General features: G+C 42.8%; 2 long non-coding RNA genes across 2 annotated transcripts; one reads left to right on the top strand and one right to left on the bottom strand.

Moving 5' to 3' along the window:
- Positions 1-7160: 7160 nt before the first annotated feature.
- Positions 7161-23253, bottom strand: LOC117669415 (uncharacterized). Its single transcript, XR_004592432.3, has 3 exons — positions 22688-23253; positions 20617-20705; positions 7161-7814 (listed from the first exon to the last, which is right to left on the bottom strand). It is a non-coding gene; the product is annotated as an uncharacterized LOC117669415 (long non-coding RNA).
- Positions 10704-12474, top strand: LOC117669416 (uncharacterized). The gene is made up of 2 exons (XR_004592433.2): positions 10704-11048; positions 12144-12474. It is a non-coding gene; the product is annotated as an uncharacterized LOC117669416 (long non-coding RNA).
- Positions 23254-24036: the final 783 nt, after the last annotated feature.

The following is a 24036-nucleotide window of genomic DNA, read 5'->3' as shown; positions in this document are numbered from 1 at the left end:
TGATGGAGGAAATTTGGAGATCGTGGAAGGCAGAAGAAAAGTAGGATTCGATGGGGGAGGAACTTTGGAGATTGTGGAAGGCAGGAGAAAAGTAGGATTCAATGGGGGAAGAACTTTGGAGATCGTGGAAGGCAGAAGAAAAGTAGGATTCAATGGGGGAAGAACTTTGGAGATCGTGGAAGGCAGAAGAAAAGTAGGATTTGATGGGGGAGGAACTTTGGAGATTGTGGAAGGCAGGAGAAAGCTATGATTCCATGGGGGAAGAACTTTGGAGATCATGGAAGGCAGGAGGCAGCTCTTTAGCACAGCTAAAGCACAGCTCTTTAGTCAGATCTCTCCCCCCTACATGTGCGGCTCTTTTAAACAGGGAAAGAAGACAGGCAAGAGAATGAACACGTGTAGCAGGAAGCTCTGGTGTTGCCCGATCATCAGCCAAGCTCATCAGAATTTCGGCTCTAGAGCCATCCCAAACCCCACAGCCCATGAGCGAGGCGGAAGAAGGGAAAAGCCTCTCTCTTTTCAGTTTCCCATCAGGCTGGCTCTGCCAAAGGTTGCCTCCCAATCTCGGAGCCAGTTCCCTCCTAAAGTTTCAAGGGCCACCACATGATTTCCATGAACTTGAGCTGAGCAGAATTGTGGGACAGAGCAAATGTGGCGGCTCCTGTTTTTCCCAGCTGTCAAGTGCTCATTTAGAGAAGAGGAGCTGGGGAAACAGGCAAGGCGTGGCGGCTGCGGTGGCAGGTAGGTGTCGGGGAAGCGCTGAGGGCAGCATATGCATCTTTGGGCCCCTTCCACCACCTGCTCGACCTGCAGCTCCCAGTGGGAAGGAGCCCAGGCAAGCCTCGCATTCAGAGCTTCCTCGGGGGCAGTCTCGGCCCGCCATCTTGGCAGCGCCATGTGCCAGGTGGGGAACAGCTGTCTCACCAGGGAATGGGCCGATACCTAGTGTACGCATGCATAAATGGGAGCGTCCATTGCATTATGGGTTCCGGCACACGGGAGCGCAACAGCACTCCCCCGCTCAGATTTTTGGCACGCAATGCCAAAAAGGTTCGCCATCACTGTTCTAGGTCATCTAGTCGAACCCCACCCAAGCAGGAGACCCTACACGAGTGGTTCTCAACCTTCCTAATGCCGTGACCCTTTAATACAGTTCCTCATGTTGTGGTGACCCCGAACTAGGGGTGGGTTCTAAATTTTTTTACTACCTGTTCTGTGGGTGTGGCTTATTTTGTGGGTGTGGCTTGGAGGTCATGTGACTGGGTGGGCATGGCTAGCTAGTCATGTGACCGGGTGGCCATGGCTATGTGTATAGGGACTACTCAGAGGGCTGAAAAAAGTCATTTCTGACAGGTCCTCGCACTTTTGACTGGTCCTCACACTTATGACCATCCTCACATTTATGCCCGTGCAGCATTCTTAACAACCGTGTCACTCATTTCACAACTGCTTCTCTTCACCATGGTGACAAGATAGGGCAAAAACGTAAAATGTGAGGACAGTTGTAAGTTTGAGGACTGGTCAAAAGTGTGAGCACCAGTCAAAAATAACTTTTTCAGCCCTCTGAGTAGTCCATATGCATAAAAGGATACAGCAATAGAGAGGGATGAAGGAAGGGAAGGGAAATTAGAGTAGGAGTGAGGGTAAGAGAGGGAGGAAAAGAGGAGGAGAAGGAGAAAGGAAGAAGAAGTAGGGAGGAGAAGAGGGGGGGGGGAAGAGAAAGTAAGAAGGAAAAAAAAGAGAGAGGTGGTAGGTTTGAGGAGAAAGATTGCTGTACAATAAGAAAGATGAAAGGGAAGAAAACCAACCCCAAACAAATATGAAGATATTAAGATAAAGAATGAATTGTTAAACTTTAAAGAATAAAAGAGAACAAATATGAATAAATAGCAACAATTAGAAACACACATACAAACATACAATGTATTTTCTTTGAACAGAGTATTTGACCGGTTCACAAATTTAAACAGTGTTTAGTCATTTCAATTAAATTTACAATTTCTGTATTTCCTTTTTGCCATATTTATTCCTCATCTATTTTTTTAAAAAAAACCAATATTACCCTTCATCCTCATCTCTAATCTTAATCAAATTCAATTTTTCCCTTCTATTCTATATTATACCCCTTCGCATTGTCATCTATTTTTATATCCATCCTCACATTGGTTAATTATGTAATTATGTAATAGTTGTTTAATACAAATTCAATATTTTAATATAAATCAATTAGTTATATAACTATCTTTTTTGTATATTAATCAATATGAACATGAATATTCCAATTATTTCCATGCAATCCAATTTCTTACAAATCAATTAATTATATTTACCAATAATAAACCAAATAATTTCCCCATATTCCTCCAAACCACAACTTAACCATTTCTGCTTTCAACACAATATACAATTAATAGTATCTCAATTATTACAATTCCCTAGTTAAATAGAGCTTTTTTTCTTTTGTGTTTTAAAATCTTGAACCTCCTTTTTTGCCCTAAATTTCCCATTGTTTGCAGTTTTGCACCTACCTTTTTTTGGTGAGGAAAAAGAAAAAGAAATCTCTCTCTGCCTCATTTTGTCACGTTGCAGCAAAGACCCTGATTTACTTTCAGTTTCGTTTTTTCAGCATAGCTAGGTGGAAAAAAATCTGCTCGAGATTTTTTTGCAGCTGCAACAGAGCCCTCTGCAAAACAGCTGAGAGCAAATCAGCTGAGAGTCGAGGCTGATCTAATCAATTTGTGCTAATTAACCTATCCTGAAGCTGTTTTTTTCTATTTTTGCAGGCACCGGTGTACTCATTTGTTTTCTTTTAACACTGATCAGCTGTAGGATGGCCCTTTGAAGCCTCCCAGCAAGAATTTAAACAGTTTTTTTCCCTCTAGCCATCAGCTGGGACTCAGGAGGCAGCAATAGATTGGGAGTGGGCGGGGTAAGCAAACGGCCGGCGATCCAACAGAGGCAGAGAGTGAGGGTGAGTGAAGGCGTTGGGGGGGGCGAGAGAGGGCTTTGGCAACCCCTGTGAAATGGCCGTTTGACCCCCAAAGGGGTCGCGACCCCCAGGTTGAGAATCGCTGCCCTACACCATTGAAAAATGGCAGTCCAATCTCTTCTTGAAAGCTTCCAGTGATGAAGCTCCCACAACTTCTGAAGGCAAGCTGTTGCATTGGTTGATTGTTGGAGAAACTTTCTCCTTACTTCTAGGTTGAATCTCTCCTTGATCAGCTTCCATCCATTACTCCTTGTCTGACCTTGGAAAATAGCTTGACCCCCCTCCTTTCTGAGCCCCTCAAATACAGGATAATTGCTATCATGTCTCCACTGGTCCTTCTCCTCACTAGACTAGCCATACCAAGTACTTAACAAATTAACACAGTTGGAAGGGACCTTGTAGGTCCAAGCAGATGACCCAACACCAGTGTTGGTTAACCTTTTCAGCATCAAGTGCTGAAAGGGGAGCACAAGCGTGCACATGTGTACTGGCCAGCTGGTCTTCTGGTTTCTGGCACGCATGGGCATGCAAAGACTAGTTGGCCAGTGCGAATGCGCATGCCAGAAACCAGAAGAGCAGCTGGCTGGTGTAAATGCGCATGCTGGAAACCAGAAGAGCAGCTGCCCAGTGCGCCTGTGCACCGGGCAGCTGCTCTTCTGGTTTCCAGTGCTCCCACATGCATGAAGACCAGCTGGCCGGTGCACCGGAACCTGGAACAGCAACGGGCAACTGCTCGCATGTCCAGAGAGATGGCTTGGCGTGCCACTTCCAACAGACATGCCATAGGTTTGCCATCATGGCCCTACACCATTTCTGACAAATAGCAGCCCAATATCTTTTTGAAAGCCTCCAGTGATGAAGCTCCCACAACTTCCAGAGCAAGCTGTTCTGTTCTCACTGTCAGAAAATTTTTCCTTATTTCTAGGTTGAATCTCTCCTTGATCAGTTTCCATCCATTGTTCCTTGTCTGGCCTTTGGGTGCCTTGGAAAATAGCTTGACCCCCTCTTCTCTGTGACAGTCCCTCAAATATTGGAACACTACTATTATGTCACCTCTGGTTCCTTCTCTTACTAGACTAGCCATGCCCAGTTCCTGTAACCATTCTTCATATGTTTTAGCCTCCAGTCCCCCAACCATCTTTGTTGCTCTTCTCTGCACTATTTCTAGAGTCTCAACATCTTTTTTATAATGTGGTGACCAAACTGGATGCAGTATTCTAGGTGTGCTCTTACTAAAGCTTTATAGAGTAGTATTAGTACCTCACTTGATCTTGATTGTATCCCTTGGTTAATGAATTTAGGATTGCATTGGCTTTTTTGGCTATCGCTGCACACTGCTGGCTCATATTTAACTGGTTGTCCACTAAGACTCCCTCTCACAGTTCCTGCTAACTGGTTAAGCCTGGTTTCACCCTGTCTTTATGTGTACTTTGGGTTTTTCTTGTCTAAGTGTAAGACTTTACTTTTCTCTACATTGAATTTCATTTTGTTAGATAGGGCCCAGTGTTCAAGTCTGTCAAGATCCATCTGGATTTTGAGCCAATCGTCTAGGGCAGTGATGATTAACCTTTTCGGCACTAAGTGACAAAACTGGAGTGCGCCAGAGCGCTGGAACCCGGAAGAGAGCAGCTGACTGGTGCACATGTGCACGGCGGGCAGCTGCTCTTCAGGGTTCCATCATGTGCATGCACACCAGCCAGCTGCTCTCTTCTGAATTCCGGCACAGGCATGCATGCACCAGAACCCGGAAGAGAGCAGCTAGCCGGTGCACATGCATGCCGGCCAGCTGTCTAGCATGCATGCATGTGACAGTAGCCAGAAGAGCAGCTGGTGACGGCGCGCGTGCCCACAGAGAGGGCTCTGTGTGTCACCTCTGGTACATGTGCCATAGATTCGCCATCACAGATCTAGGGTATTAGCTATTCCTGCCAGTTTAGTATCATCCACAAATTTGGTAAGTTCCCTTTCTATTCCCTCATCTAAGTCTTTATGAAGATATTGAAGAGTACTGGATCTAAGATGGAACCTTGTGGTACCCCACTGCTTACTTCCCTCCATATAGACGTAGACCCATTAAGGACTACTCATTGAGTACGGTTTGTCAGCCAGTTATGAATCCATCTGGTGATGATGCTATCTGTCCTACTTTTGTCTAGCTTATCAAGAAGTAGGTTGTGGTCTACTTTGTTGAATGCCTTGCTGAAGTCTAAGTATATTATGTCCACAGAATTTCCTTCCACTGGTTTGGAATCACAATTGTTTATATTCTTGCCCAGATTTGCTTCTATTACTAATTATTTAGCTTCAGCTAAAGAAGCATAAATTCCCATACATACCATACTATTCAATTCATCATTTATACAGCATGTAATAGTCAGGTTAGTAATAATATAATACAAAGGACAACAGAATAGAATAGGCAAGAAAGTGGTCTATTTCTGGTATAAACACAAAACTAAGGTACATCATACCTCCTATATGATTGAATCTTCAGAAGAGGAAAACAGGCAGCAACTTGCAGAGCCATTTGTAAGCTAGTACAAAAAGTGGACCAAAAGCAGTTCCACTAATCTGGGGCCTCTGCTGAGGGATTGATCAAAATTCACCACTATAGTCACTAAACTGATCTGAATGGCAATGACAACAATTTGAATATCAAAGATGGAGAGGTGCAGATGTACTCATTTGTAATGGAAAGTATTTTTGTGAATGAAGACATATTTAAAAGTAGCTCAATATGTCTGGGTGATCATGAGTTAAATCATTTTAATGAGAAGTAACCAAGTAACCAACTACTTCTGTCCTGCTATCACAGCACTATTGAGAGTGTCCTGACATATGGCATTCTTGCATGGTATGGGAGCAGCTCTGCAGCAGATAAAAAAGCTCTACAGAGAATCATTAAAACTGCCCAGAATATCATCGGGCTCCAGCTACCAGCCCTGGATGACATTTTTGCATCTCACTGTTTGAGGAAGTTGCATAACATTCTCAGAGGCTCTTCCCATCCTGCTTACAATCTTTTTGGACTGTTGCCTTCTGGCAGAAGATACAGAACAACTAAAACTCTGACCACATGTTTTCTGAATAGTTTTTATCCCAGACCTATAATTGCACTCAACAATGAACTAAAGGGCCACCATCATTGAGCTGTTGGACAGCATTACTTGGTCTGTTGTGTGGATGTTTGGGTGGTTCAGGGGCGGGAAATTTGTGGTAGGTGGGGGAGTGTTTGGGGATTGTTATGTGTGTTGGGCCTGGTCTTTGGGTGTTAAGTGAATTTCATTGTATGGGTATACTGTGTATATATGTACAATGACAATAAAGTTAAACTTAAACTTAAGAGTATATTGGTATAAAATCCCTTCTTTACTTGGTTTGAAAATAGTCTCAGGCAATGAATCAGAAATTGATTTAGCTGAATTAATGTATGGATTAATAACTTTGGTATGGAGAAAATAAATATAGAAACAAAAAGGGAATCTTACTCTTTTACTTCCAGTCTTGTAGATAAGAACAAGGTCAACCCCAGTTCATCTTTGCTTAATCCCATCAAACCTAAATTGACCTTTCCTGCTCCAGATGAAGCTCAAGATCTAATTGCCCAGAAGCCTTCTTACTCTATAGTACTCTGAATAATAATAAACAGTTTTTAATCTGATATTCTGATTGTCCTAATGTTAAGCATTAGGTTCCTATGAAAAGCTATTGTTATTTGGCAAACTGAATAGGTCCAGATGGCTAGTTTCCCTTGTCAAAAAAGAGCTATGATGAACTAGTTTTGTAGAGAAACCAACAAAGAAATATCAAATGAAGAAATGAAGGGGAAAAGTCCACTTTGTTGACTAGAGTGGATGGTTAATTATATCTAGAGTTGAAGAAACAGAAACTGCTACTTATTTGGATGTGTATACTTGCTCCTCTACCCAGAATAGGTGTTAGGTGAGAATTTGTAATATGGCAGTATTACATTAATTTCCATATTCAGTTTGCAGATCATATGTATGCCAGGAGTTCATTACTGTATTGTTATAGATCAAGTACAGTTCAAAACTGCATCTTTAATCCACTTCCTGTTTGAGAGTGCTTCCTTCCTCCCCCTATTCTTTATCCAATTGTCAGCTCTATTCTCAATTTCATTCTTTAAGTTTTTTTGAGATTATTGAGATTGTTTTTTTTTCACAAAGATTTTATTTTAAAACAAAAATAAAACACAAAAACAACATCATTCCCAAATAATTACAGACAGTGTATCGATCGGTTAACATCCTTTTGTGCTCCCTCTTCTCTTCAAAATATCACTATACATCCAAAGCTTATTTTCATAAGAAATATTCTACTTAATTTATCTCAACATCCACATATTATATATTTATCTCCATGTCTTATTGTCCATCCATTGATAAAATAAATCCCATATCAAATAATATTGTTATCTTCCTGCTCTCTTATTTCAAATGTCAATTTACTCATTTCAGCACAGTCCATCATTTTCTTAATAATTTCTTCATCAGTAGGTGTCCTTTCTCCATTCCAATTTTTTGCAAATACAATTCTAGCTGCTGTTAAAAGGTTCACAATTAAATATTGCAATTCTTTATTATGTGTCTCTGGTAAGATCCCTAATAAAAATATCTCTGGTTTAAAATCAATATGTCTCTTAGTCATTTTTTCCAACCACGTGTGTATCTTAGTCCAATATCTCCTTGCTTCTACGCATGTCCACCACATGTGGTAATAGGATCCTGGAGTCTGATGACACTTCCAACACTTCTCTGATTTATTCTGGAACATTCTGGCTATTCTCGTCAGGGGTAAATGCCACCTGTAAAACATCTTATACAAATTATCCTTATAAGCTGTAGACATTGTCATTTGATAATTATGTGACCACAATTTTTGCCATTTCTCTAAATCAATATCGTAACCAAAATTTTCCCCCCATGCTATCATTGTTTCTTTAACTTGTTCTTCTTCCAGTTTTACTTCTAACAAATATCCATACAACTTTTTAATTATAATAATCAGAGCCCATTAAAATCTTATCTAAATTAGTCAAGACATTATAAAAACCTTCTTGTTTGAGATTTTCTCTATATCTAGAAAATATTTGCATATATGAAAACCAATCCATCTTATATCCCTGGTCTTCTAATTCCTGCTTTAATTTAAGTTCACCCTTTTCATCCAACAATTCACTATACCTAATAATTTGTTCCCTTTTGAGTATTACTGGATATGAAAAAGCTTCAGTTGTAGATATCCAGGTTGGAATCTTCAAATAATGGTATTTTTTGACTTTCTCCCAATTCAACCATAAAGCTTCACGTATCTGATGTCTTCTAAAATACCCTTGTATTTTTGTGCCTTTGTACCATAAAAAGGCATGCCACCCCATCAACAAATCCTGTCCCTCCAAATTCAATAGAGATTGTTGAGATTGTTGAACCAGTCAGTTGCAGAATGAGATGCTATATGAGAAAGTGGAAATGGGTCTTTTCCCATTCCCCTAAACTTTGAAACAGCTGAAAATTAGAAGGAAGCACTCTTGTTGATTTAAGAAATAAGAGGCTGGTAGAAATTTTATACTGCTGTCTTGTGCATGTTTAGTTGAAAGTAAAGGCAAGTGTATAAGTTTGTGCTGCCAAACTTGCAAGCATGCATATTTGAGATGAAATAGAAATGTGCAAATGAAGACCCTAAAGTATGGGAACAGCCCCACTGACTTGTTTATATTCTTGGGTTGTAAGAAGGGAAGAAGATCTGTTCTAAGGAAGATTAATTCTAACCATGATAGGGCTAGCTCTTTAAATGTGGGGGGACAGAGTTACCTCACACTGTCATTTTTTACTCTCCAGCACACTTGTACATTCATTCATTCATACCATTCCACCTTTCTTCCTTTCTTCCTTCATGTATTTATTATGATTTTTTAAATAGCCTCAGAGTGTGACAGCAATGAGCTGGACTTTCTGGGCTCTAAAGCTAAACAAGGTTAGGTTTGATTACTACTTGGATGAGATTTCACCAGGAAACTCCAGAGTTATAGGAGTTTGTCCTACCTACAGCATAAGTCACACATAATATATCAAGGAAAAAAATAGCAAACTACTTACATATTTTTGCCAAGAAAACCTGGTAGGCCAGTGACTGATCTGATGTTGAACTTGAAATTTATTGTCACCTTTTCCTAAGGCTGTGTTTCTCAATCTGGGAAATTTCCAGGTGTGTGGACTATCACTCACAGACTCCTTCTGCCATGTCATCTATTGCTGAGAATTCCCACTATGAGTGGGAATTGAAATCTAACATCAGAAGTAGCAAAGAATTGGAAACACTTTCTTAAGCAGGACTATCAGGTCTAGGCTGCAGAAATCCGCATGACCACGAAATGGCAGTAAAGAGTTAAGATGTTCATATGCCAGGTAATTGTATCCTGATTTTTTTCTGTCTAAATCTGATAGCCATACTAAGAACCAAAGTGGAAATGAAAGATCAATAGTTTATAAAACTATCCTATCACCTGAACTTATAAGTTTTCAGATCCAACTACAGATAATGTTAGTAATTGCTCTAAGTGAAATATTAAGTGCTCTAAATGAAATATTAAGTTTCATTAATTTCAGATAAAATTAAAGGCTTAATTCTTCAGTTAAAATAAGTGAACATTTAAAAAAGATAGCTGTTTGTTCAAAACAAGGTCTCACTGATTACTCAAGGTAATGTATTGAAAGTATTATGTTTCTAGAATCTGATAGATTGTATTGACATGGGTGTTGCAGATGACCTGGGAGTTTTTTGTGAGGCTAGCATTGACTGATGAGTAGAATTGATATTACACTGACCTCAAGAACGTCATGAAGCCTTTAGATTTCATATACTAAGAAGAGTATTTTTGTTTGCAAAGAAATCTGCCAAAACAATTAACAATTAGATGTGTTAATTTTAGTTTTGATTCTTGTGCTGCTTTCTAGAACTAGCAATGGATAGGTAGCTAGATCAATCTTGTCCAGGTTTGTGTGAAGAAAACAAGAATGATATTTAAAATGTTTCTACATGTTCAGGTTTCAAAAGCATGTGGCCGAGAACTGAAGAAGCTTCTTGATGAGAAGTGAAACATTTTAAAGGAAAAACAGAAATTACAGTTGCCTTTTTGAAAAATCATCTTTGGGACAACCATGACCTGGATGACTGAGAACCTCTATAATGTGGCGGAGCTTGTTTCCATTCCACTTTTAATAGTACCTGGGTTTCAGAAGCCTGGACATGCTTGCTCACAGTGCCTCATGGAACAGAGGAGGTCTTGTGGGAAAGACTCAGCGGGAAACCAGCTTGGTCCTTTAAACTTCTCTTCACTTTCCTGACACTATCGGGGGCACCTTTCTCCAACTTTACATAAAAGCCGGGAAAGAGAGAGGCCCATTCACTGCACCTTCCCTTCCCACTTCACGGAGCAGTTGTAAACTGTTCCGGGACAGCTCTAGTACTTGCAGATGTCAGGCTCTAGAGCACACATCCATCTCCTCGGCATTTCTCTCCTGTGCTGCTCCGTGCTTTAAGAAACAACCCGGAAATGGCTTGCGCTCATCTGAGACTCCTGGCAGGCCCTCTGGGCCAACCTTTTAGATGGGGGGGGGGGGCGCGCGCGTCTGTACTGTACTTGTTTTTATTTTCTAGCAATAAAAAGCTACCCGCTTCTCAAACTCTATTTGCCTCCGCCTTTCTCTTTCCTTCTCCTCCTTTTCAGCTTCTGAGAATTAAGGCAGAATTCGCTGGTCGGAGATTTATTTATTGAGCTTTCCCTTCGCGTCTACCTCAAGGTTGGTAGAGAAAAAAAGAGCTTATAGCTCTTCTGCGTCGACGGTAGCCTTATAGGAAGACCCTTCCACCCCCACCGCCCATTTATATTTAAAACACAGCCAAGAGCCCGGAGTGGAGGAGGGAGAACGCGAAAGCGCCGACTAAGATCTTTTGCTAGTATAAAAGAGAAAGAAAAGAACTGAGCACACGCACACCCTAGAACTTCAAATGATCTTCCAGAGAAACGCAATTACCTGCGGTAATTAGTATTGTGTAGATGGGGGTGGGTGGGTTGGAGGAGGAAGGAGACGGGCATAGAGAAAGACACAGGTGCTCTCTCGCTGCCGCCGCAGAAGCAGAAGGAGCCCTCCTGGCTCCGGAGGCAAAGCGAGGAACAGCCTGCTCGGGGCTGGAGGTCGTGAAGTCCGCCCCCCTTCCCACCCACCGCGGAGCTAGAAATCCCCCTCCGTGGCGCGCGTCCCAGCCGTTTCCAATATCTGCCTCCTCTTTCCCCTCCCCCATCGCCCTCCTTCCCGCCGTGCTGATCCAGCGAGCTTCCCTCTTCAGTTCGGCTTTTGTCAATCGCGGGAGCGAGGGAGCCGGCGAGGAACCCCCTCCCCCTCAGCCGCCCGAGAAACGGCCGCGGCCTGTTTATTCCCAGCTCCCGCACCAAAGCGCGTGCACCCTGGCGCGCGCCCTTTGCACGCTCCGAAACAAGGGCAGCAGCAGCTCCTCCGGAAGCGCCCGCTCCTTGCAGCCTTCCCGCCACCACACGCAGACACGCGCGCTCGAGGAGGCGAAATCTCTCGCCTCTTAGCCCGGAGGTCGGGATATTTAGGTTAATCGGACGGGCTGGTATTCGCGATCCCCTCCCGCCCCTAACGACAAGAGTCAGGATCGTGTTCAGAGAGCCTAGTCGACCGCAGCGCAAAAGTTAAATCGCTCCCAGAAGGAAAACGCGAGCGCGCAGCCATCCACCATTTCTTCCAAGGTTTCAAAGCCGAGGAAGGAGCCGGGCTTGCCGGCCGCCGAGACCTCACAAGCCGAGGGCAGGAAATGGGCTGGAGTCCGGACACTGAGAAAGAAAGGCGCGGGGGTGGGATTCAAAGGCCCATGACACTGCAGGGCCCGGCGGCCGAATTGCTCCTAAGAAGGGTCGGTGCCCACGACAGCCCGGCCAGCTTGTCCTTTCCTCTCCCCCGTCCCCGTCTCTGTCTCCCTCGAAAGAGGGAGCCATCTGGGGTTGGGTGGATTCTCATCTCATTACCGGGCATTAGGCGAGCCAGGCAAATATACAGCTATTAAAATTAATCGTCTCGCGCTGTCAACTGAACATAATGGAAATTATTTATAGGCTGCCGCCTACGTGGCATTCACCGTCAGAGAAGCATCGGGGTGGTCGATGGGGAGGCGGGCGAAGCGATGGGTGAAGAGAAATCGCGGAGGGTTCGATCTCCAAAACATTGGCGAAAGAGCCTGAAGGCAAGCAGCGGTGGCGGCGTGTCGAGAGAGGAAACGCATCTCTGCATCTCCCGCGGAACGGGTCCGGAATAGCAGGCGACTTGCTGGAGAGAAGTTGGCAGTAAAATTTCATTTGGAAGGAACAAAAAAGGAAGGCCTTTGCAAATCTGTTGCTAGATGTGGAAGGCAAATAGGCGTAACTAAATAAATGGTTCTCCAAAATATACCCAGTCATCTAATTTTTTTCTCTCTGAACGCCTTACCTTCAAATGACAGTGAGCTTGATCCCACACCCATAACAAGAGTCTGCTTTAAAATTCTTGTATTGATTGTGACATTTCAGAAAGTTCATTCCCAAGGAGATTAATAGATTTTGTTTCCAGGTAAATTATAGATAGCTTTATTTTGGAATATTCAGACAATTTGCAAGAAAATGAGCTTGGTGGTATTTCTCCATTCATCCTAGAGCTGCTTTGACTCTGGAGAATAAATAGCATATTTAAATGGCAATGGTCAGTTGTTTACAAAGAAAAAAAAATCAAGCCATTGGCAAACCTAAAATTTGTATTTCTGCATTTAAGGCTTGAATATTTGTAGATGTACTAACACATCAACACTTAACTGCTTCAGACTGAGGGGTGTTGAGATTTTTTTTTTTAAAGAATGTCCTCCCACTCTGGTTTTAGAAGACAGGGAAAGAAGCCAGATTGAAGTTGGGAGGAAGACAGCCTCATTCCTTAGCAAAAGATGACCTATTGCAATGGTTCAAATATATACATAATGTTAATTCACAAGATAAAGGGTCTGGCTAATCCTATGCAAGCACAACCTCTTGGTGTGGGAGAGGCAGGGGTGGCTCGCTGGGGGTGGGGGAGAATATGTCATAAGAAAGGAGGAAATGAAAGGGGCTTGGCCAGGCTTGGAAGGTCAACAGCTCTCTTTCCAGTCTAGTTGGGGGGGGCTGACTCACAGCACAGCAGGTAATTGACAGCCTCCACCTCAAATTGAAACATGTGTTAACAGCAAGGCCACATATCCTGGAAACTATCTGAGAGATCTTACTGCATTATTTGAAATCCTTCGAAAGAAGGTGTGATGAGGAGATATCCAGCACATTTCTCCAGGACAGGCTAATCAACTTCACAGCCCTTTAAGGAAAATAACAGGGAATCTTCCTGTCTTTTTCCAGACAGAGCTAGTCAATTTCATGAGCCTGTATTCTGTTGTGTCCCCAAGGCAAAGTCTCTGTCACTCTGGGCCCTCCTATTAATTATCCTTTCAGAGGCTGGCTTCAATGCTAAACATTCAACTGCAATATATTGATCACATTCTATACTCCTCTTTAGGCAAGCAAGAACATTTCATATGCAGCCTCTCAGGTTGTGTGAATCTTTCAATACCTGCTTCTATGTTTTGCATTTCTAATGCATTCCTTATGCACTAGGCTGAAAGGGAAGAAGCAGATTACATTATTCATTACCATATGAAGTTCACATCTGATCAACTGGGATTCTTGTACTTGGCATGAAAGCAAGTTTGGTCTAGTGGTTAAGCCACAAGGCTGGAAATCAGGAGACTGAGAATTCTAATCCTGCTTTAGGCATGAAAGCTGGCTGGGTGACTTTGGATAAGTTGTTCTCTCACACCTTAACCCACCTCACAGAGCTGATGTGAGGAAAAGGAGGGAGGAGTAATAGGTATAAAACATAAATAAACAAGGAATCTGTAGTTCAAGAAAGGATGGTTCTACCACCATAGCCCAGGAGGTGGCCATACTTTTTTTTATTTATAGATACCTAATAAGGATATATATGTATGTGTGTGTACCTCATTAGAAGAAATTGGCACAAATGTTTAAGGGAAACAACTACTCTTCTGTGATGAGGGTGTTATTGATTAAAGTCACAGTTCTGAACATACACATGAACTTTGGTGTGAATTATGCATATACACACAACTCTTATTTCACTCATTTGAGGAGTTGGATTTAATCTAATCTGCAGGCAAAACGTTGCTGGTAAAACTAGGCTAATATTTAACATTTTCTAGAGAGTTATTAATATTCAGGTTAGAAAAATGCTGTCCCCCCCCACCCTACTTTGAGTCCATCTATAACAAGCTTTATAATTCTTTTCTTTCAAAATTTGTAATATATATTTATGACTTCCAGATGCATTAGGTTTCAACTTCCATAATCCTCCAGCCAGAATGGCAAATGCAGATAACCAGAGTTTGGGCTAAGTTTTCTGGAGACAACAGCTGATGAAGCCTTATTCAAAACAGGGATGGGTAAACTGTGCCCTCCAGAACTTGTTGAATTCCAGCTTCTAGCAGTGTTAAACAGCATGACTAATTAAGATGATTTATGGAGACCATCAATCTTTGTGAACCACAGAATGTCCACCTTCATTTCTGCATTTTTTATTTTTGATTCTTGTTGGCTAATATCTGCATTTTATGAACAAAGACAAAGCAGCAGATAGAGGGAAGATCAGTCTGGAAGCTTTTCCAATGTCCCTTATCTCAGCAAAACTTTCCAAATATATCCACAAGAAATGGCAGCCACTATAAATTCACAAGAAAGATTTTTTTAAAAGAAAAAGATTAAATGTATTTTTATTTTCTGAGCTGGCAGATTACTATTTTATTTGATTGTTATGAAGTTACATATATTCTCTTCAATAATAGGTCAATTTTGCCATTCAGTAAAGGTTACCCAGCTTATTCAAGAGATTCAGGAAGTTAAACTTTATTTTATATAATCCTTGTAATGTGAAGGATGCTCTCTCATTTACATTGTATCTAAGACAGACACTGGGTAGTCCCATTGTTTTAAATGAGTGGGGAAAAAGAACATGATGAGAGATCAGTGGACACTGTTATACTCCAGAAGCAATGTGATCCTACACTCTTTATTATGCTTTACTTTGCAGCTGTGTATTTGTAGCCAGAGCATTGCATAAAAGTCCACTTAATCCAGAGTCACTAAAGAACGTTCTAAAAAAGGGGGAAAATAAGGAAGACTTTCCACTGTATTGAAGTGCTTCCTACTATTCCTTGAATCAGCACAAAACAATGCCAATATAACAGTTGCTGTTTCCATTGTTAAAATCTATGCTACCTCTAGTGCAGCAGTGTCAAACTCAAGGCCCGGGGGTGGGGGGAGGAGGGCGGATCTGGCCCATGAGGTGCTTAGATCTGGCCCGTGGGGCCACCCTGGAAACAGTGAAGGACTGGCCCATGGTGCCTCTGCCAGCAAAAATGGATGGCCCCCATGGGTGGCCCTCCTGAGCTCTGTTTTCACTGGCAGAGTGCTTGGGCCACCACAGGCACCCCTGACATGAGTGATGTTGAGCTGGTCACACACACCGTGCCCCCCCGCAACCTGATGCAGCCCTCAATGAAATCGAGTTTGACACCCCTGCTTTAATGTATCTGTCCCAAGATGAAGCCAAATGGTCTTGTCATAGATGGAGAATGTGGCAATGGTTATAAACAAGACAGTTGGTTTTCTTTTCTGGTTGTGTTGCCTTCTTCTTTCAGTCTATCACCACACAATGGGAAAACACCCACTAAGGAGGGCACTGCAGAAGGAATGGGGTAAGTCTGACTTTAAGGCTCTATCTGGAATTCCCTAAGTTGGTGAGCCTACTCCTCTTTCCACATGTCATTGGGTATCTCTCAAGTTAAAATCACATGATATTAAAAAGAAATGGTGTATGGGAACATACTAGGGGAAAAATAACCTCAGAGACAATTGAAGCAAAACCTTCTGTCATTATTCATTAGTTAGTGCCAGTGGAAGCAGTGAGGAAAGGCAGATCTGCCTGCATTTTAACCCTAGCCTCCAATTAAAGGTTCATTTGTGAATAGGATTGAGGTGGTTTAGCATCATTTCCTTTCCCACCCCCAGGGGTGAAATTCAGCAGGTTCTGACAGGTTCTGGAGAACCCATAGCAGAAATTTTGAATAGTTCAGAGAACCAGCAAATACCACCTTTGGCTGGCCTCATAGTGGGGTGGGAATGGAGATTTTGCAATAACCCCCAAGAGTGGGGAGGGAATGGAGATTTTGCAGTATCCTTCCCCTGCCACACCCACCAAGCCACACCATGCCACCAAGCCATGCCGACAGAACTGGTAGTTTAAAAAAGTTGAATTCCACCACTGCCCTCCCCCCCTTATACCCCATGAAATAAGTAAAGTTCATTTTGCTGTTCTCAACTTTGTTGAAAGCCTGGAGAGAAGTTTTCAGAATTGTAGGGGACCAGGGGAGGGGTGTGGTGAGGAGAAAGAAAAGAAACTCCAAAAATACAGAGCAAAACACACCTTTGATTACACCTACTACTAATAACCTACTCTGAAGTAACAGGTGTTGAAGCATAACAGGCTTCAGATACTTTAAGAAGAATAAGGGGGGAAATTCTACTTTCATACCTGTGTTGCTAATAATGACTTAAGGCTGCTTTGTTCAGGGGCTTGGGTGATGCTAAGGGTGATGTTCTGGGGTTAAGGCAAGAAAGATGACAGGGCTTTGGTGCAAATGAGGACAGGGCTTAAGGTAAAATCAAAAGGCTTAATATTGAAGGAGAATGTCTGTTCTGAGGCTGCTTTTCTGGAACAAAGATTGTGAAAAGACTGGCTCCCTGAGGGACAGAGCAGATTCCTTTTCAAGGATCTGACCAGCATATCTTATATTTTTCCATAACATTTCCTTTTGTGATTCACATTATTCCATTCTGGTAGGACAAGGAATTTGTTTTCATGTTACAAGTATCAGTATTTACATAAACACAACCTCTAATAATCCAACACAGTAGGAAATCAAAGGGTTTTCTGAATGGAAAACAGCACAAATGCAGTGGTAAGACTCCTCCAGCTGAGCTTGACTTTTGGTGACTACAGCCTCATAGTCTTGTAATTTTCTTGGCAACAATATAAAAGGGTATGTCATTGCCTTCTTCTGATGTGTGTGTGTATATGTATGTATGTATGTATATACCTCTGCAAGCACTTTCTTCAGACTTTCTAGTCTAGTCCATAGGTGATGTTCCTAGGGATCTCCTATTCAAGTATTCCCTATTTGATTCTGTTTAGTTTTTTAAAAATCAATCATAGGTGACTAGGTGCTAAATCTGAAGAAAAGAAAGGTAATAAAATTTAGCTTAACATATCTGCAGCCTCCAATAACTTAACTTGGAAGATCTGAACTTCTTCAAGTCCGGAAAGAATATTTTTCCCAAATAAATATGCTCCGAGTGCTGGTGTGTTATGGTCATGTGAGACCACTGACAACCTGGCATCCAGAGCAGCTCATCCCATTTAGCTCAAGAAAGCATGCTGGCTGATTTTAGCCAGAAAGCAAGTCTTACAGGCCACTTCCATTACTGCCACTTTCTTTGAGAGTCGGAACAAATCAGTTTGCCTGCGTGGGAAGCCTCCTTTCCTCTTATTTACTCGTCTGGCAGCCTTTCCAAAATGTGTAGGCAGCTGCTGCGCTGCCTGGATTCAGCTTCCTGCCTCCTGCTAGCTTTTATTGAATATAATTTGTTTGATCGATCGACTTCGTGGCCGGGTGAGAAGGGGAGAGGAACAGTGTCAGCCTTCGGCATTTGCAGGGAGCCCACTGAGAGACTGCTGCTGCTGACAGAACAAGGTCTGCCAGTGGCCTGGAGCTACTACCAGCATGTCAATGTAAGAAGGGTGAGGTAATCAGATTCCTGGTCTAGAGCAGGCATGACCAGAGGAAAGGGAGAAGCAACTATTATGGTAGCTAATCCCAAATTGGCCCAGATACTTCAGTGGAAGGCAGTTCTTTTGCTGCCCAGGTTTCCTGAGCCACTCATCCCAGTTCCTATAAATGTGGTGAATGAATGCATACTTTTATATTTGTCCACATGCTGAATGTGTCCTATCTGGTACATGCAGCAGGTGCTGGACTATGTTTCTCTTCTTACATTCATCAGGCTGCTAGCTAGATCCTGGTGAGTAATCTGAACGATGTAGCTTTTGCATTGGGCCTCAGGAGAACCAGCATTATTCTAGCAGAGGATGGGAAAATAGGCAGCAGAGATACTGGTGCCAGGAACAGATTGGAATGGATCACCCATTCCAATCTGAGGGGCAGAAAGTTGTTTGTGATGTTTGTTGCAGACTTTTAGGTAGGCATTAATCACATAGACAAAAAATGCCAGATTTCAAGCCAACTGGAAAGTTGCAATTTGTACCTCAAGGTTGTAAGACTAAGCTTGGATCAATAATATATACTAAAACACCACTTTCTTAACTTAATTCATAACATAACAAGCAATTGGATTCATATAACAAAATTAAACATATCGCATTTTATTTCATGATTTTAGGTGCCTCTTTATGAATTATGAGATAGGAAAATGCAAAAAGCCCTTCTTGAGAACAAGGGGGGAGGGGTTCTTCCATTCTATCAGGGCAGCCATTTAAAACAAACAGGCACTCTGACCCCTCCAGATTAATATGCGTCCCTGGCTCTCCTTCATGAAATGAAATGCACACATTAAGTCAGGAAGAATTCTTCAATTGGGGAGGGAGGTTTGCAGGTAATGTTTTTTTGTTGGGGACAAGCTGTCCAGTCACTGGGAAGATTGAGATTAAGGCTGAAAGCAGTTTTCCTAGAACCTTGAATCCCACAACTACCAATCATTTGTGGGCCTAATAAAAGAAATAACACCCTGGCAAAAGAGGTCCCGAAATGTTCTTATTCCAATTATCCTAGCCTAGAACGAAAGGCCACAGTCCTTCAATCAAATCACCCAATCACCACAGTTTTTCTGGAAGTCAGACATAGCTCATTTAATACTTAGGATAATTTAAAAGAATTCCGTCCTCATCCTTATTCTGTAAAGCACCTTTTAACTGGACATGAAATTTATCATCCGCTTCCGATGCAAATGGAAGAGTAAACACATTCCACAGAAATCAGTGCGAATCAGCAGAGTGCCCGTGCGCGTGTGTGCGCACCGGTTCTTCTAATTGTTAGGTGTGTAAAGGCTGGAAGGAGGGGGAGGGGAACCACAATCAAATATTTTTCTCTAAAAAATATTGACAAGAGTAATAGCCTCCTAGCGAAGACCTCGCGCCACGAGGTTCTGTGCACAAGAGATATTTTATTGCCGGGTAATTATTCCCGATTCCCCCTCCTAACGAAGGGCTGTAAGTGAAAACGCTGCCAGAATCTATTAAATGTCGCCAAGGCAGAATTGAAGTCAAACTGCTGCTGGGTTTACACGCCCCCTGTTGGAAAAGATCTTGTAATTAGGGAGAGCTCTCCCGCCAGAGGAGTCTGCAAATCAGGGCTGGGAGGCAGGGTGGGGGAGGGCTCGCGAGGAGAGCCGAAAAAACATTCGCCTTTCTTCCTTGATGCAAATAAGGTTGCATTGAAACGACTAACCGAGAGATCGTTATGCAACATACAGCAGATGCTGCCTTGCCTGGTGGAAAAAAAAAGCGCGGGGGTGCATATGAGAAAAAGAAAAAAGCCCCCCTCAAACTCCACTTCTTTTCAACACCTTTATTCACGAGCCTTCACTGACGTTAACAGCTATTAAAAGACAGGCAAGGCCCAGTTATTAACGTTGCACTACTGTGTTTGTTCTCCCAAATGAAAGCTACATTGTCTCCATGCCAGCCTTCCTATTCTTGGCCTGATTTTACACTTAGGAAATCTGAGCCCCACTTTCTTATTACTTATATGGATTATTGTGTGGTTTGACCCATGGGATATTAATTTAAAAGAAAGTAAAAATTGTAAAGGTGATGTAAGCTTCCAATTCTCATCAAAGTCTTCATCAGACAGAACTCAGTTGAGACTGGACTTCAATCCTAAGCAAATCTACTGTATTTGCTTGGAAATAAATCTTTTGGCACTGGTTCTTAAGGATTCGGGTGGATCAGATTGTATGATGCAGGTATGGAGCCATTCTTTGTCTATATGTAGTTATAAATTGTATTCAGTAGAACTTAACACTGGTCTACTATGTTTCAGATGTTCCTTATTTTGCCTATATATGAAGACCTTGCCCATTTCAGCTAGCAAAATCTGCTTATTATATTGCATCTTTGGTAATGCATCTTGCAGTGGAAACCACTCACTCTGACCCTGTGACAATCTGATTCCCAATGTTTTTTAATAGTAAGAATCAAAATTTTGAAAGACTTTGTCCTATCAGATTTTTTACACAGAAACCGTTAAAGCATTGCTGCATTCATTTATCAGAATCTCTTGGCTTGAGTAGATTGAAAAGGCTGCTTACTGCTCTTTTTAATGTTACAGTGATTCCAATATATCACACAGGACAGCACAATGTTTTATTACAGGTCAAATCTACTTACCTCATTAACAATCAGGTCCCTAAGGATTACTCTGAAACTCTGCCTTGCTGGTAATGTGTGGGTTTCTCATCCCCTTTCTGAACAACAGACTAGAAGTGGAAAGAGAAAGAGAAGACTATTAGTGTACTTTATTCAGATGTGTTGTAAGGAAAAGAAAATTATCTGGACCAAAAGCTGACTCAAAGGAAGTTGCCGTCTGATCAAATTCTTAAATAAATAGCATCCAGTTAAGTTGGATATTATCTGTTCTGTAAGTAAGATTCAGACACAACTAACAGTCAAAATTAACAATTATCCCATTTACATCTTTCAAGACATCTACCAGATAATCTTGAAGTCTGCCACATTTTATGTTTTTAAATAGTTTCTATCTCTAACTTTATGGCAAATAATATTTAATTTACTTTCAATCAACCCAGGAAGCATTTCATTATTTCTCAAACTGGAGAACTGAATGGTAGACTGGCATATGAATTAAATATTTTTTTTCTTTTTATTCACACTGAATTTTTTCAGGGTTCATACTGAAGTGGATAAACTAATGATGCTCCCCTAATTTTTTCTCAAAGTTTGATGAGATGATCCGAAACATAATGCTCTTTAAGTATTGCTTATAGAAAATCCTATTGCTAATGAATACCCACAGAAAAACAAAACAAAACACCAGCATGCCTAGTTAAGAAGATCACCAAATATGAAGAGCCCTGGAAAGCAAAACTCCAAATGTGAAATCTTCCTTTTCGGCCACCCAGTTCCATCAACACAATTGAAAAACAGACATAAGTAATCAGCGATATTATCTGTCTTGCCAAGAAATGTTTGTAGGTTGAAGTCAAGATGTTGTGCTGTACAGTGCACAAATACAAGCGCAAAGCCCACTGTGAAAGCAGGAAACACCTCACTCTTAATCGTCTGCTCCTTCAAGAGCAGCAGCAGTGAGGACATCCGGGTGCCTGTCACTTCAAACTTGTCTAAGTCTTTCGGTCAGAGGCTATCACTGCTGTTGTGTTGCTTGCAAATGGTGAACAACATTCACATTAGAGCTTATTCTTAGCAAAAAACAAAATCAAACTAGAAGGGTAGAAAGTGTGGCTTTCAAGTGCTAGATTTTCAGAGGAAGTCACCATTGTGAAAAACATTTCGCCTACCAGTGATAAATTGGTGGGTGGGCATGCTCAAGTTTGAAGCTTTTCCTGTTTATTGAGCACAGAAACCTGGTATCAACAACAATAAAGTTTGCAGAGGAAAGCCTCTTAACATTTGCCAGTTTGAAGGGATCCACTGACAAAGCACTCATGCAGCCAGAGTATTAATAACTAACCTGCATCCCGTCCAACTAAAACACAAGGCAGTTCGACACAATCCGCGGGAAAGGGAAGGACAGGGGTGGGCTGTCTTTCTCAAGCACACTCCTCCATCCTTTCTAACCCAGGATCGCTCATCAGGAACCAAAGCCTCAAGCTTTATTTCCACACTTTTCTCTTTAGAAAAAGCTCAGTCTGACGTAATGTGCCTGACTCCTTACTAGTTCTCCTCTCAGAGGTAGGCAACGCCGATTGCCTTAAGGGCATAGTCGGACTCATTCATTCAAAGACATTCTCTCTATTAGCGTATGGGAGATTAGCCGAGAGGTTGGCCGAGTCGGTCTCGATTTAACACTAGGGGCTTGGGAGCAGCCCAGCGATATCCGATTCCTACCCCCCGCCCTTGCTTTAAACGGAGAAGAATGGAAGTTTATGGGAAGCGGCTCTTTTATTGAATGTATATTACCGTCCCATCTACCGTCCTGTCAAACAAACTCTTTGGGGAGATTAGGTGCAATTTCCTCCTCCACCTCCTTTCATTTTTAAACTAACGTCTCCACTAGGAAATGCAAGCGGTCGTTTCGTCCTTTAAGTATTGCCTGCTAACTAGCCTGCAACTCAGGGCTAAGGGAGGACTTTCCGCCATGTGGTTTCCTATTACTATGTCTGGAAACTAGAAACTACCCGCATTTCCCACTTGACCGGGAGCTAGTAAGTTTCTGCCTAGCAGATTGTCAACAGCCCAGCCCGCCCCTTCCACTCCCCACCTCAGTGTGCCCTGTGGAGGTTCCTGACTGCCACTCGCTTTCGTGCACCAGAGAGGTGGAGTGTCGCGGCAGCAAATGGCGCCTCCGTCTTCTTCCTCACTCAGCCCCTAGCCCTAATCCTGCGCGCGATCACGCAAGCCGCTTGCAATCAACGAGCTCCCTAGCCAACTCCACCTCCAGCTGGAGAGGGAAGCGCCAGAGCGGGAACCCGTAATTGCTGGCGTTCAGCCACCGTGGGGTCCGACCACACACTGGCTCTTTCTTCTCGGCCAAGGCCTACAAATGGGAGCTTGGCGTTGTTAGTTCCGCTGGCTGGCAGCGCCAGGCAAATGGGGTGAGCGAGCGGTGGAAGGTAGGCCGGGCGGCCGGCTGGCCAACCGGCCACAGCGCACCCGAGAGGCGGCCGGGACAGAACACTCTGCTCCTCTATCTTTGAAGCAAATGTGACCAGCTGCTGCGCGTGTACGCGGTTAGGATTGCAAGAAGTTCAGTGCAGGCGGGGGTGGCTGGGTCAAACGGCAAGGAAAAGCGTCTTTGTGCGAAACCTCTTTCCGAGCTGCGGATAGAAAAAGCCGAGGCTTTTGTTTGCTCAGGCTGCCTCTCTCGGGCGCGCCGAAAACTGCATCGCGAGTCCCGGGAGATACTGCCTTTGGCTTCCTTCCTGCCTGCCACGCAAAGGCGGCTGTGTGCGCCAGAGAGATAATCCCCGGCCACTGTGCAGCTGTCACACATGCCAACTGTCCTTGTCAAGGGAGGACAGCCCCGCTCGCTCACTCGCTTTGCAAGGCAGCCTGCTTTTCTCAAAGCTGTCCCTTTAGCAAGCAAATCGCACAGCAGGTTTCCATGGAGGTAGAAAGGGGGAGTGGACGAGAATGGTCGTATGATGAAATTCCCTCCTGTCGCTTGTGTGGCTGCGCGCACACAAATCTCTTGTCATTTAGTAAATCTTCGCCAAAGTTGTGTAGGCTCACCGATTTATTCTCTGGCCCAAAAATCCAAGTTTAAACTGACTCAAAGGCTGGCATTTCCTCTGCTAGAACGACTTGAAAGAAAATCTTGGTGATCGCGAATTGTGCTGAACCGCACTCCAATGGTAAAGTCATTACTTTTCTGGCATCCTCTTATGTAAATGCTAATGATAGGGTGGCCTTACATTTGGCAATCAAGGAAAGCTTTCCTGTGTGTAGGTAGTGTACTTGTGCATGCACGTATGTATCTCTGTATGTGTTTGTGTTTGTGTAAGAGAGAGATGCACACACATATGTACATATCTTATAGAGATGCAAGGTTATATTGGTTTGCCAGGTGATGTCTAAATGCTAGTGTGAAGGTGCTTAGGGTAAACTTAA

The sequence above is a fragment of the Pantherophis guttatus genome, chromosome 5 (assembly GCF_059756535.1).
Source record: "Pantherophis guttatus breed Tessera chromosome 5, ASM5975653v1, whole genome shotgun sequence".
Classification (NCBI taxonomy): Eukaryota; Metazoa; Chordata; class Lepidosauria; order Squamata; family Colubridae; genus Pantherophis; species Pantherophis guttatus.
Note: the sequence above shows the minus strand (reverse complement) of the source record. Positions and strands in the feature narration are given on the sequence as shown.